We start from the raw sequence: 12,897 nt of genomic DNA on the forward strand, positions 1-12,897 counted from the left end.
GGCTGACAACAGATTTATAACTGAACATGATTGCATGGTTCCAGGCAAATGAAAATATCACATCTTTCCTTCCCCCTTGTCTTCCAGTCCAGAAGTCATCTTTGTATTCTGCGGTAAGCCTGATGGAATGGTAAACTTACCCCTGGTTTAGCACAGATAGCCATTTTAAACTAAACAAAATTATGTGAACTAAATTGCTGTATGCCTAGTAAATCCACAGCTCACTAGTTTCTAGTAACAAGAGAATTTAACTTTCTCCATAAATCATAAAACAAAAAAGAGAAATCATTCCAGTGATTCTTTCAAAACCTTATTTCTGGACAGGGTTACAGTGGCCAGCAGAAAACTCACATTGCCCCAAACTCCAACGTACAATAATGTTGTCTACTTTGGTGCTATGCTTTCACACAAAAAAGTAAGAAACCAAGGAAAAATAGCCCATAGAGATGTGACACAGAATTATGATTTGGGTAGACTTAATACTTTCCTTGCTGTCAGATGGACAGAAAATGAGTTGCATCTGCAGTGGCAAAAACTGTTCTCCAACATACAGCTAGAGAGCTGTGCAGTTTCAACACTGAGTCTGGGACTAGGGTTTTTTCTTTGCCACGTGAACTAGCATGGACTTACTCCTGTAACAAGAAAGTGAGTTTGTAGGCTGGCTTCTGTTGGGATGTCCATTTCAGATGTTGTTGATAAATTTCTGTGCTGTTCTCAAGGCTTATTTTAGTCTACTCAGGCTAAGCAGCCACTCTGTAGTGCCCACATGGACATTTGAATCTCTCTTGTGAAAAGGCTCTGAATTAGTTATCAACCTATCTGTGTACAAGTAGGTTAAATTGTTCCTTCCAAAGTACATTCCCTTGTACACATTTAAAGCAAATGCTTCACCTGTCATTCTGCTGGCAAATTATACAAAACTAACCTCTTGTGGACTTTTGAACAACTAGTCTTAAAAGAACACAACACCTCCTTTTTCCTTAGAAACAAGAAAGCATATCTGTACTAATTTAACACATTGTATGCTTCTTCCTAATGCTTTCCTGATGTTCCAACAAGATTTCACCTTTCCACATCTTCCATTTTTTCTGTTACTGAGCTGCTTGTTGTGATATTGAACAAGTGGCAAACACTACATGTCTGTGTCTTTTTAGTTTATTTTTTGGTAGTAGTCTTACATGCTGCTGTTCAGGTCCTCTTCATTCTGCCTTCAGTGACAGCAGCAGTCTTGTTCCAGCTACTGTTGAACAACTTCACAGATCATAAGGGTTCTCATATGAACTGCAAGACCAAGCTCTATTTCTAAATCTGATACTTCCCTCTTGAACTTACAAATTATTGGTCTGGACTCAGCTGCTGAACCTCTTTATTTTTATTAATTGATTTATCCAATAAATCTGTTGGCCACCTATTCATTGGGTGTTTGGGATTAAGACACCTAAAATTAGCTCTCTAGTTACAGGCACCAAGGATACTTCTATGTGTGCTAAGTATATCAGTTCCCATTACAGCTGTTTAGCTGTATGAGATGACCTCACCTCTTACTACTACTTCAGCATGAGTTTTCCATAGACTGTGTGTCATCTTCCAGCTATATGCAGATGTTTCAGATACACCCAGGTATCTCAAATACTACCAGACCACTATACTTATGCAACTGATGATCTTGGTCTGTCCAGAATTACGTTTGTAGAATTTTAGGAATCTTCCCTGCATATGAGGGCTGGGAGAAACTCCGTGAACTCCTGTGTTGGCTCTTGCAATGTATATACTATTGTTCAAGCCCTCAGCATTTGCCAGAAGGATCTTGGAAACTAAGCCAGTGCATGATGGAGGTTGAAAAAAGTTACAAAACTGTTATGGCTGGCTCTCAGAAAAATAAAATTGTCTGATATAGTAGTCATGGTTAACATGGAAGGTTAGGTAGCCTTAGCATGGAGTAGTTCACAATTTCAGAGTCATCTTCACATCTCTTTATTTTTCCTACCATTCAAAATCATTACACTTCTCTTAGGCTTAAATCTGCTTATGAATAATTGGGAAAATTATTTAAAGAATTTGTATAAATGAAATGAGATGACTGTTAAGAAAACAAGATTTTTCTTTTCAGAGAGTTAGCTAGAGGAATTTCAGTAATTCAAGTAATCTAAGAATTTAGAAAAAAATATTTTTTTCAAGGACCCATTTTTATGTCAGATACATAAAAGAAAACTTTGAAAGTAGAAGAGATTATTGTGATCAACTTTCAAATTACTGGATTCCTTGAAAGGGTGACTTATAGCTCTAAGGCATGTGCATGAAGTAAACCGGACAACTTTAGTATTTGATGAACATCCTTCTTGATGCCAGCCAGATGCCAGGCAAAACACCCTCCATCCCCTCTATCTTTCTTTTCTATTTCTCATATTTGCCCAAATTTCTCCCTCTTCCTTCATACACCCTAATTCATCTATGTTTCATTAATTTCTTAATTATGGAATAAGGAGAAAAGCCCTTTCAACCACAACAGGCCTTTGTTCTAGTTTCTTTTTCCTTTGTAATTAAGAAATAAATATTTTAGTTTGAGTTCTGCAAAAGACTTGGAAGTTCTATTCCCTTGTCATTTGCTTAACAGACAGCAGAAATGTACTCTGGTTGATGTATTGCCATCAAACATTGTTGCTTTCTTTTTAATGGCCCAGTGTATGTGTTGGAAATGACTCATATGCTGTCATCAAAACCAAATGGAGCAAGTTATCTGTGGAGTCAGAAGGAAAGTGGAGGAGGGACTCAAAGAACTGACAGTGCTGTGAATTAGTGAGGATTAAATAATAATCAAATACATGCTGCTCCCTCCAGTCTGACATCTGTTCTGAAAGAAAGTTCCTTATAAAAATAAAATAAACTGGGTCTAAACTAGGATATGACTTGCCACTCCCTGTTGAGGATACTTAATTAGGTAATGAGGACAAAGTCATGAGTTCTTCAATGAATTCATTAAGAGGGTTTAAGCTTAGGTTTTGGTTCATGCTCCTTTCTAGCAAGAACATTTTCAGGTAATAAATCAAGCTGCAACAAAATAATTATTGGAAAAGAATAATTTTGGACTTCTGGTGCCTATTTTCACATTTGCCTCATACCTGCTATCAGACCTTAGTCAAACAGCATAAATCTTGGGTGATGGATCTCTCGTTTGTGGATAAAATAGAAGCAATATAGTTCCCTGTCTAACAGGCTTTCTCTTGTATCTCTCAATGCTTCCAGATTCTTGTGCAGAACTGACAAGGTTTCGGCTGCCATAGAGTTAATTGTCTTCCTAGTAGCTGGTATAGTGTTATGTCTTGGACTCAGTATGAGAAGAATGTTGATAACACACTGAAGTTTTCAGTTGTTGCTCAGTAGTGTTTATACTAAATCAAGGAATTTTCAGCTTCTCATGCCCAGCCAGCAAGAAGGCTGGTGGAGGGGCACAAGAAGTTGGGAGGGGACACAACCAGGGCAGCTGACCAACTCGCCAAAGGGGTATTCCATACCATGGGTTGTCATGCCCAATATATAAACTGGGGGGAGTGGGGGTAGTGGGATTGCTGATCGGGGACGTTGTGGTTTAATCCCAGCCAGCAACTAAGCACCATGCAGCCACTCACTCCCTCACCCTCCCCCCCAGTGCGATGGGGGAGAAAATCTGGAAAAGAAGTAAAACTCATGCGCTGAGATAAGAATGGTTTAATAGAACAGAAAAGAAGAAACTAATAATGATAACAACACTAATAAAATGACAACAGTAATAATAAAAGGATTAGAATGTACAAATGATGCGCAGAACAATTGCTCACCACCCGCCAATCAACACCCAGTTAGCCGCCCAGCGGCGATTCCCCCTGCCCCCACTCACCCCAGTTAATATACTAGATGTGACGTCCCATGGTATGGAATACCCCTTTGGGTCAGGTGCCCTGGCTGTGTCTTGTGCCCCTCCAGCTTTCTCGCTGGCTGGTCATGAGGAGCTGAAAAATCCTTGACTATAGTCTAAACACTACTTGGCAACAACTGAAAACATCAGTGTTATCAACATTCTTCACATACTGAACTCAAAACATAGCACCGTACCACCCACTAGGGAGACAATTAACTCCATCCCAGCTGAAACCAGGGACAGGGGACTAACTGGGCATCGGTAGGCGAGTGTGAGCAATTGCATTGTGCATCACTTGCATATTCCAATCCTTTTATTATTACTATTGCCATTTTATTATTATCATTATTAGTTTCTTCTTTTCTGTTCTCTTAAACTGTTCTTATCTCAACCCACGAGTTTTACTTTTTTTTTTTCTGATTCTCTCCCCCATCCCACTGGCTGGGGGGGGGAAGTGAGTGAGCAGCTGTGTGGTGCTTAGCTGCTGGCTGGGGTTAAACCACGACAAGAACTCATACAAATATATGGGCATTGGTGTAGTTTAGTCTTTAAATTAGAGAACACAGAACCAAAAGTGGAGGTTGAGATACTAATAACTGAGGATCAAAGTAAAAAGGGATTTTTTTAAATTATTCTTTGCCATTCAGTGATGAGCTTTATGTTCTTCTTAAGGCAGCATGAATTCAATGTGTAAGACAGGCAACTAGAATATGACATAGTACCTTCTAGATAAGCTTTCAATACCAATACCTCTGGCAGATGTAGAAGTGAAGCTCTGTCAACTCAGATGGAAGCAGAATTGAGTGAAATGGAAGAGAACATATGTGACTTGACAGTACTGAAAATCCTAAAGGTTACTTAGTCACTATGGCATCAACTCTCATCATTTTCTTTGTTAAGAAGAAATTTTTGGAATGTCTTTTTTTTTTTTTTTTTTTTGTAGTTCTTGTTTCCAAAATTTTTAGATTGTGAGAGCAGAACACCATGGCTCTTTTTGGGGTGAAAGGGTCACAATAACAGTGATGACTTTTTACAAAATAATAGTGAGAGTGACTTCTGAGTATATTTCATTCTATACCAGAGTATCACTGAACTAATGAAAGACTCAGTAGTAAGGGAATAATATGACTGAACAATAAAGTCTGTGCCTTGGGCATATTTCTCCCATTGCCTTCAGCATGTCTGGGATCCCCATCAGAGTAAACACCCAGGAAGCTCTGACAGCTCCTGGATCCTGGGGAAGTCATGGAGTAGAAATATGTTTGACCTTGAATAATATTATCTTGTGCTAATAACAAAATAAAATTCAAACATTCACAGAAAATTTCTCCAGGGATTTTTTTGTTTGTTTGTTTTATTTTTCTTTCCAAAGAACTTTGAGAGAAACCTTCAAAACCTACTGTCATTTTCTTATGTGCTTTAAGAATACTGAATTTCACAGAAATTGTTGGCACAGGAGAAGGCATAGGAGCAGTCACTTAGTCCTTCAGACTAAGGTGCAACTAAACAAGAGCTATATACTGGACTTCGTTAGCTGAAGTCTCTATATACCAGCTAAATTACCTGCTAATGTTCCTGAGTGTGAAGGATGTGAACAGCAGTGACTTCAGACTTCTTTATGGGGAGTAACTTTATTCCTCAGTGTTTTCAGGGTCCACAGAGGAGCTGTAACTCTGCCTATTCTTGCCTGCAGGGATGGATACAGTTAATGTTCCTGAACTGAGACTACCTACAACATCACTTCTTGATGAAAAAGCTGTAGGAGTCTTCCAACTCCAAAGTGTCCCTTGACAGAAGACAACAGATGTCTGCTTTGTCTCTCATTGCACACAATCATGCTAGTCCCTAGATAGGCAGGTGGGAATATTTACTTCTGAAACAAGACTAGTTTAGCTTTCTGTACTTAGTTTTACCACAGAGCATTCCAGATTCTGGATTACAGCTCTTTGTAGTTAAGGCTTAGGTTTTGGCCCCTACTTTAAGGGTTAAAAGGATTTAAAGCATTGCTTAATTTTCTTTGATGCTCACTTGCACAGACAGCTGCATATTCAGATCCACAGTAAAATAGCAGCATGTACCCAAGTCTCACTGTACCTTGACAAAACACAAGGGAAGAACAAAACAACACAAAAGGGTCTTCTCATGAGGTTGACTTTGGAGATCAATCATCTCTCCTTCACTCCTTTGATCTTCAGGTATCCAATCAATGCCCTAAAAAACCCAGTGTGTTCTTCTGAAGCCCAGAGTCGTCCTCCTGCTGATTGCCTTCCACACTCTCTTAACTTCTACCCTCTCATGCTTATGGCAACTAAGGCTGCCTTGCACTACCAATCCTCAGCCAGTTTCTCCTTTTTCACAAGTAGCAGATGCAGCAGAGCACCTCTCCTGTTGGCCCATCCAGCTAGCACGTATCAAAAATAGCATCCAGTGCAACTCCAAAATTTCCTGGATTGCTAATACCACTTTGTTGCCTTCTTGTCTTCCCTGCTTGTTTTTCCTGAAATGTTTGTATCCGTCTAACACAGCACTCCTGTTGTATGTGCGATAGTATTGCATCTCTGCAATTCCAAAGATATCATAACTCTCTGACTGCTCACAGACTTCTAGTGCCTCTCATTTTTTTTCCCTGTCTACATGCCTTTGTGTACAGGCACTTCAGATGACCCCCTTTCTCTGGTATGTAGTTTGAGCCAAAATGTGCTTTATGATTTGCCAGTTTAGTTCAGACTTACAGTTTTTAATGGTTAAATAGATGCTTAGCTTTCCATAGAAGTGCCTTTTCTGAGGACTGTCAAAACAAAAATTAGAAGTAAAAGAACTTTTTTTATAAATCTGCTGCCTCTGTTCTTACTTGCATGATGCATACCTGCATTCTGTGTAGTAAGGACTGTGTCTCTAAAGATTTATGTGTAGGAGAAGTTAGTAAAGTTAATCCCAAATACTCATGGAAAATATGTATACTTAGTATAATTCCAGAATATTCAAATAGCCATCTGGTATCCTCTTAGGACACAAATGTTTTGGTCAGCACTCCTGGTGACATAGTTTTATTCCGATTCTGAATGCAGCCAGAAACCTGCAGGAAGGTGAAGCTCCACAGACTTAATACTGTTAGAAATGCCTCAGCCTGTTTAATGGGAAAGTTTCTGGATGTATGAAAATATCTTATGAGCTTTAAAGGCAAAACCACTCGCAGACTATAATTGCTTCCAAGAGAGTGGAAGGTTCCCACTGTATCCTGATGCTATAAATGAAGGGGCAGCCACTGAGTCAGATCAAAAGTTGAATCCTCAATGTTAAAAAGTGTCTATGCTTCCATTAATGATGGGCAGGTATGTACAAGGATAAGGACTGAAAGGTAATCAAACCTGATGTTACGTAAAAGAGGTAATGCTTTTGGTAACTGCTTATTCTTACTATTACTCATGTATTTTACTTACCGCGCTTTGTTTTGTGCACTACAATAACATGGTTTATATTGGGTTAGTATGGGCATCTTATGCAAGAGATAGACTTTTGAATCTTTTCTTTGCTCATTACTGCCTTTTGCTAAGGTAAATTGTACTCTGAATGTTATCTGCCAGTGTGCAATAGGTAAGAGATGCATTTATCACTTACCTGGCTTCTTGTTTCTCCTTTAAAATGGACAATTCTCAGCTCAGACTGTCTATCTGTACTCCTTTGTGATATAAAATGCCAGATGATCAAATAGTTGAAGGACTAAATAAAGAAGATAACACTGGTGTCTGGGAGGTAAGAAAAACAATACTGATCAGCTTGCCGGTCTGGTGACCTACTTGGCAGCATAAAAGGAGGAAAACAAAGCACATGGTCACTTCCTTAAAACTCATTTTCAGTTATTCTGTTTCATGGAAATCTATGACCAAATGTCTAAAAAGAGGTTAGCTGAGAAATGGGGAGGTTGGAGAGGAACTTGGGTGACAGCCATAAGGATATGACAAAATTCCCTTTGTAGGATTTCTCCTTGAAGCAAGTGAAAAACTACTATGAAGAAAACTATCTTTTCAAATCAAATTATGAGGAAAAAGGCCTTTTTTTTTTCTTTAGTACTGAACTATATGCAAAACATACAGTGGATGAATCTGTCCTAATCATAGCTAAAGACAGTTATCCTTGTTCTCTGCATTGGACTTAGCAATAGCTTACTTCACCTACCAGAACAGAAAGCTAGAACTCGGGCCCAGTTCAGATCTAAAGTTAATGAAGTAATAGGCTCTTTTGGGATTTTTGAGGGCATTAGTGAGAGGGAAGGGGAGAGTGAGAGAGGTATTTTTAAAGACATGTTTTTTCTGTACTTTTTTTAAAGACTGTTTTTTCTTAACTTCCTAGTTACTTTTCAAAATTTTTTTTTTTTATAAGATGCAATGAGTTTTGTAGTGTGATAGAAGTTGAGTTTTTCCTCACTGAAGGACCTTGTCTTTTTAGGGTGTTTACTATGACAAAAATGTCTTGTTTGATCCACCTCAAACATCTGGCCAGTTTGGGGGGGTCTTGTCCCTAAATATGTTAACAATTTAATTGATGATTTTGGATAGCTTTTCTGCACCACAAAGGGTGAAATGGATTTCAGTCAGCCAAAGACTCTCTATTCCGGAGTGCATTGCATATTCAGAGGGAGTCCAATCCTTGTGATCTGAACTTTCTGTGTTAGCTTCAAGGACAGTTGTCTTTTGATGTTTTTTGTTAAATTTTATTATGTTCTCACCAATAAGATGTTTGTCAGTGAAAACTATTTTTAGCTAGATATAAATTTTTAATATATGAATAAATTTTCATATATATTTATATATAAAATATGTATATATACTAAATCTACGGATATAGATATCTTTAAAAAGAATAAATATATTTCATCAACTGAAGTCATACCAGTAGCTAACACTTCTGATTTCGGCTCATTGACTATAATGGCATACAAATCTTGAGAGGCAATGTGTGCAGTATCTTCAAGACCGTAATGCCAAATATGCATTATAAAAGATTTCTCCCCCCCCCCCCTTACTCTGTAAAACTCTTTATAAAATGTTTTTGCTGTAGTGTACATTATGGACCGTACATAAAAACATAACACACTTCATTGTCAGAAGATAAAAGACAATGGCTCAAAAGTCTGTTCAATGAATGAATTTTACTGAGTAAGGCAAATAGTGGGAACTGATATATGAATAGATGGGATATTTTCAGTTTAATATATGTATAATGATTTGACTCATTATTAACCTGAATAAGCATATTAATCATTCTCAAAACATTGTAAAAAGAGAGCTGAGAGTCTTTAAACACAATAAGGTATTAAATTCTCATAGATTAAATAGTTAAGGATTCAAGACTCCTGAACTACAGCTACTCTGGTGTGGAATTGCATATAACTTTATATTTGTGTACTGAGAAAAGAATTAGACTCTACTTCTTAAACTAAGTAAAAAAAGTGTATTGCTTCTTTTGACATCAAAAGAGTAACTGTGTATTCTATACACATTCATATTTTGCTATTGAGAATTTTTCCAGTGTGCTCGTGGATATTTGTCAATAGGCAAAGTTTTACATTTGTAGTGGAAACTCATTCTGCTCTAAAAACAAAACATGTTTTGGGAAAGTGTTTGGTTTACAACTTTTTCAGAGGACAATAAATATAGACTTAGAGTTTAATGCTCAAAAGAATTATTTAAATACTCCATCAGAAAGCATGCTCCTTAGGGAATTATTCTGAGAAGTATATAAGGATGGATCCTCAAGCCAGAACTGGAAAGAGAATGTGACTGGGGTTTTGAAACGAAAGACATGGCATATCTGTCCAGAATTGATTTATAACAGAAAATGCATTTCAATAAAATTAAAATTTTTACTTTTTCCCCAGAAAAATCTTTGACTTCCCGTAAGTGACAAAAAATAAATTGTGCTGATTTCTGCTAGCTTTTGCCCAAATAAAAATAATTTGTTAAAGATGTATTTGTAAGGTCTGGGAAAATGTGGTTTCAAAACTTATTTGAACTGTCAGTCTCTGTAACAGTTGGTGGAGATAAGATTTGCTATGATATTTGGTGGTCTCCTGAGTATTGTAGCTCCCTTGAAAGAAGAAAATTGCTTTCCTCGGCAGCTTTCCTTATCCAAATAATACCTACAAAAGGACTGGCCCATTGGGTGGTGCAGATGAAACGTACAACTTTCTCCACAATGCAATGGGTTATTATGAAGACAGTAATGTTTGATGTTGAGGAAATTAAAATCAAAACATTTCCCATCTTTTGAAAGAATGAATGAAATATTTGAACTTCACCACTTTTTTTAATCTACAAAGTTAAAATGAAATATCCTAACTGGAATTTTCCCTCTTGTAAAAATACACTCAAAACTTGTGCTTACCTACCTCACTCCAAATCAGAATTTTTTTTTAAAAAAGGTAATTTTTAAAAAATGTCAGAAATTACCATTTTTTACAGAATCAAATTTGGTTTTCAATTCTAATTCAAAACCAAGGCCTCCTGTATTGTATGCCTTTGGCATGAATGTCCCTGTAATTTCTCAGCTCTTGTTGTTTAAAGGGCAATAGTAATAGGTGTAGGCTGGAAAAATATAGGTCCTCCCAGTTTCTTGCATCAGTCCCTCGAAATAGTTTTGCTTATTCTCTGTTTGACTGTCTTATGCTGCAGGATTGTTTTTTAATTAGTTTTAATATTCACAGCTTCTCATTGTATTGCTTCAACTCTTTTTCTGTATTTGGTGTTTTAAATATTATCAAAACCTGTGTGGGTCAAGATGACCACACATCTTTTCATATCTAATTTCAGTGAGGCTCCAGCTGTAGTGCTTTTTCTTACTGTGCCGGGTGTTTTTCCCTATCTTCCCTCTGTTGGCCATATTGGCTTTTTAAACTCCTCGTTTTATTGCTGTATGTTATGCATTCCATATCCTTTGGGCACACTTTAATCTCATTATACACGTTTCAGTTTCTCTCTGCTGTTTCCCCTCTGCTATTTTATTACACTCGATTGCACTCAACCTGCTGAATTTTTTTCCCCTAAACTCTGTTATTCTGAAACCCAGTATCTTCATTTCCCCCCTTTGGCTTTGCTCTAGAATGTCATTATACACTTAACTAGATTAAAATTACAGTGCAAAGCAGATTTGGTTACTTTACTTGTTCTATAAACTTTATCTCAAATACTGTCCGGAACTAAAAAATTCAGTACAGTAAGAAAAACACAGAACACAAAACCACAGAAAATGATTACATGACAAATGCATTAATCATTCAAACAGATCTAGAAGTGAGGGAGGGTGAATTCAGAACTCCTTGGAACAGCCTAAAAGTATGTTAAGGAGACAGGAAAATAAAACGCAAGACGAGAGTAATGATGTAAAAATAACACAAAAGGTACCAGACATAACACAGATAAATGATATTAAACAGGTGAACAAGAACAGAGAAGTAAGCCAGCTGGGACTGAATGATTACAATAAGAAAAGAAAGATGTCCGTTGGCCTTGCTCACTGCCAGTATCACCAGCTGCTTCCTTCTCCCTCATCGCCCAAATTGTCATGTCTTATAGAATTATCTGACTGAGAGATGGCCAAATGGGAATTAAAATTTCCAGGGAGCAGTTAAAGGTATTTGAAATTGAAATGAATTTTTTCTTCTATGCATTAGTCAGAGGTGGAGAAGATAGCTTCTTCATATGCCGCATAAACATGACATTAGTCAGGTGTGACATACCCTTATGGACCATTGCTCTTTTGTATAATCTGCGCTTTACAATGGACTTTATCTAATATGTTCATTTGCTTTCACACTGAGTAACATTATTACTAACTACATTTATAACAGCTATGCTGTGTCCTTGCATGTGGTGTTCTTGTTTTCTAAAAAAACACTCTGTGACTAGAGCAAAAGTAAGATTTATTAGTGTAGCGTTTGACCATCACCATGCTCAACAGAAATGGAGCATTTGGGATCATTAGAATTTCCAGAGGAAGAAATCATTGCTATTTTCTTCGAACATCAGAAATATTATGAAAGGAATTACAATTTATTTTAACTGGCTTGAGTATTCTATGATTCTGTTTCTCTACTAGCACAAAAAATTCATAACAATAAAATTGTATTGCTCTGCAAAAAAAATATTAACTTGATTTTGATTCTGTTTAGAATATAACTTCATATTAAAATTGTTATAGATAGACTTCTGTGTACTCTTACCTTTTCAGCTTTCACCTTGCCACTTTGCTTCCTACTTCTTCTTTCATTTAAAGATTCCTTCTCAGCAAACCTCAGTTAGATGTTATATTAGATGTCTAATATACTGTTATCTCTTCATTCTAAATTAATAAATATGCTGACCTGCTTTTTCTATGGATGACTATACCCCTCAGCTTTTTTGAGAACTAGTGACACAAGCATGACCAAGTTTTTCATTCTCTTGTAACTGAGGAGTGGTGGGATGCTTGCTCTGGTATTGTTTGGTTTTTTCTATTAGGAATCTGCCAATATTTTTTATTTGAAGTCTTGGCTTCTCCTAGTCCCTGTGTGGATAAGACCCAGTTTGTTTGTCTGGGAGGGAATATTAAATAGGTTTATAGAAAATTCATGGCTATATCAAAGTATGAAAAAGGAAAACTGTATTTACCTACCTTTCCTATACATTAAAAAGGTGAGCCTACCTTCCCTATTTACCACGTTATCAACTTTTACTATAACAGAGCTACATTTTTTTATATAGAGAAACAATTTCCTTGAACAAATAGACTTTAAGTTCATTCTGCAAGAATTTTCCTGTTGATTGGCTTCAAACATCTTCCCAAACCAAGCAGTATAATGTTTTGGTGGGCTGTCAATAGCAAAATAGAAAATCTGAATTAATGCAAGAGAGGCAACTAACAGTATTCTGTATAAGAAGACTTGTATTCTATATAATTAAAGACTTCCATAAAAGTCTTAACTACCTGTACACTATTCCCATCTGTGCTTAGAGGAATTTAAGAAG

Source organism: Haliaeetus albicilla, chromosome 1 (assembly GCF_947461875.1).
Source record: "Haliaeetus albicilla chromosome 1, bHalAlb1.1, whole genome shotgun sequence".
Taxonomy (NCBI): Eukaryota; Metazoa; Chordata; class Aves; order Accipitriformes; family Accipitridae; genus Haliaeetus; species Haliaeetus albicilla.